Raw genomic sequence first — 2,602 nt, 5'->3', positions numbered from 1 at the left:
TCTTAGAAGCTACAAGCTTGGAATAATGAACAGTTATGGTATTCCCTCATATAAGTACAGACAATTGAGCCCATCTATATTCAAGACTAGTAAGAGCTCTTAACTTCTGAGCCATATCTCCTTCCCTTTGTTGATTATTTATGATCATCATTGATATTGCTAATTTTATCTTCTTTCTATTTGTAACTGTTTAAATGCACAGTTCCTTTTAGTAAGATTTATTAAAGTATAGGTTAAATTGGAACAATTCAGGTTTCTGGAAGATGAATACAGAACTGGAGTGAATGCCAAACTCTTTGTAGGAGCTTCAGTAAATAAAAATCTCTGAGTTCATCTCATCTTTTTTGTTTGTTTGAATGGAAGTTTGCAGGACATATGGGTTCTTCATACTTAATTCTTGCTGTCCTATAATTGATTGCATAGACTAGGCTAATTTTCACCTCAGAAGCACATACACCAGCTTCTTCCGTCTAAGTGTGGAATTAAAGGCATGAACCGATATACCCAGCTTACAAATTTTCTTTGTAATCAACAAATGTTCATACAATTTCTCAGATGTATGCTCAGTACTCAGAAGTGTTTGCTTGTCTCTCTATCTCTGTTAATACGCACTTTTCTTGCAAGGTGATATGCTGTTCAAAGCATTCAGAAATAATAGAGGTAAACTTCCTATTCAGTTTCTTTGTAAAGTAACTTGATGATGTCATTGTAACATCTGAGTTACAGAATATGTGTAGCAATCACCAGAATTGTGTGACTATATTGTGAAATAAGCACACATTTAGTATGTCTTATCATGCTTTCAGTTTTATACATGTGGATGGCATATTTATATATGGCATATTTTAGAACACAGTGACACATGATGATGTGCATGTTGACATCACACATGAAGAATGGGCTTTATTGGATCCTTCACAAAGGAATCTCTACAAAGATGTGATGCTGGAGACATATATGAACCTCACTGCTATAGGTAAAACTGCATTTTTCTTCACTTTTAAAATAAGGAAACAACAGTTTCTTGATTATTGATGCACTTCTATAATTCTCATTGAGGATGAGGAAGAATGATGTGAATAAAACGGACTTAGTTCTAAGGATCACTAAAGATAGTAATGTAAATTATTCAGTTCCCTGTAATATTCAACACATTTCCTTGTTTGATATTTTAGGCTACAATTGGGAAGATCTTGAAGTTGAAGAACATTGTCAAAGTTCTCAAAAACATGGAAGGTAATTTTTTTTTGTTCAAGCTAATACAAATATGCCTCTGGATATATTTAACTATCTGGAAGTGTTAAAGAAATGAAACATTGTAAATAATTACAGCTTAAAACCCATTGATGATCATAAACACACATACCTCAATGGCAGGTAAGTGAATTGTGTTTAGAAGTGATTATTTTGTGATGGAAGACAAGGAATCAATGACTTAACAGGAATCATTTGTATAATAACTTCATCAGAGCTATGCTGTACAAATGACAACCCATTTAGTTTCATACTATTCAAATTACAAAAGCTATACTCACTGAATGTACGATAAGAATATGTTCACAAACTTTTAATAAGCAAGTAATCCATAGTAAAAGATTTGTTACTCAAAAAGTTTTTCTGTCTTTGCTAATTTTCATTAGATAGGTGGTTAGAGTCAAGAATTGAGGGGGGGTGTTGTAGAGAAATATTAATCCTTATACCATATGTTGATGGTGAAAAGAAAGCACAGCTGTAAATAAAATGTGGAAACCTTGTTATTCTTTCTTTAATAGTTATATCTTCTGTTACTTTGGTTACCAGCCATATGAACATAAGGCTAGGAAAAGAAGTAATGTTCATCTCTCAATCTCAGAACAATTACAAGACATGTAGTAGTCCCTTGTTGAGTAAACTTGTTGAATGAGAGTCAAGTTTACAAACAATTGGTTTTCCAGCTTAATTTCAAGAAAGTAAGTGATGTAAATGTCTGAATTCTACAGGTTCTCTTCAAATATTTGAAAAAAATCTCAGAAAAAAATGATGCCATAAATATGAGCCTTGGTAGTAAAGCTTTTACTATCACTGGCATGTTCAAATATGAAAAGACATCTTTTATGCAGTGGAACAACCTGAATGTACACAACATGTAAATATTAAGATACATTATTCTTTATATTCACACAAAATTGTAAAATTAATTCACAGAAATAAAAAGACTCAACATTGTAATAAATGTGGCAAAGCTATTAAATGTTTCAATTAACATTGCAGGCATGAAAAAAGTCTTACTACAGAGAAATCATGTGAACGTTATCAGTGTGGTCAAGCCTTTGCACATCCTACTCATCTTCAAGTACATAAAAGAACACGTACTGGAGAGAAACCCTATGAAAGTAATCAGTGTGGTAAAGCTTTTGCTCAAAACAGTCGTCTTCAAAGGCATGAAAGAACACATACTGGAGAGAAACCCTATGTATGTAATCAGTGTGGTAAAGCCTTTACTAGACACAGTGCTCTTCGATTACATTTAAGAACACATACTGGAGAGAAACCTTTTGACTGTAATCAGTGTGGTAAAGCCTTTGCTCATCACTATTATCTTCAAGCGCATGAAAGAACACAT

General features: G+C 32.9%; 1 long non-coding RNA gene across 1 annotated transcript; it reads left to right on the top strand.

Annotated features, from left to right (window-relative positions):
• Positions 1–855: 855 nt before the first annotated feature.
• On the top strand, positions 856–2,361 carry LOC118576305. Its single transcript, XR_004943935.1, has 3 exons — positions 856–976; positions 1,176–1,236; positions 2,251–2,361. It is a non-coding gene; the product is annotated as an uncharacterized LOC118576305 (long non-coding RNA).
• Positions 2,362–2,602: the final 241 nt, after the last annotated feature.

The sequence above is a fragment of the Onychomys torridus genome, unplaced genomic scaffold (genome assembly GCF_903995425.1).
Source record: "Onychomys torridus unplaced genomic scaffold, mOncTor1.1, whole genome shotgun sequence".
NCBI lineage: Eukaryota > Metazoa > Chordata > Mammalia > Rodentia > Cricetidae > Onychomys > Onychomys torridus.
The sequence above is the reverse complement of the archived record's forward strand: the minus strand, read 5'-3'. Positions and strand labels throughout refer to the sequence as shown.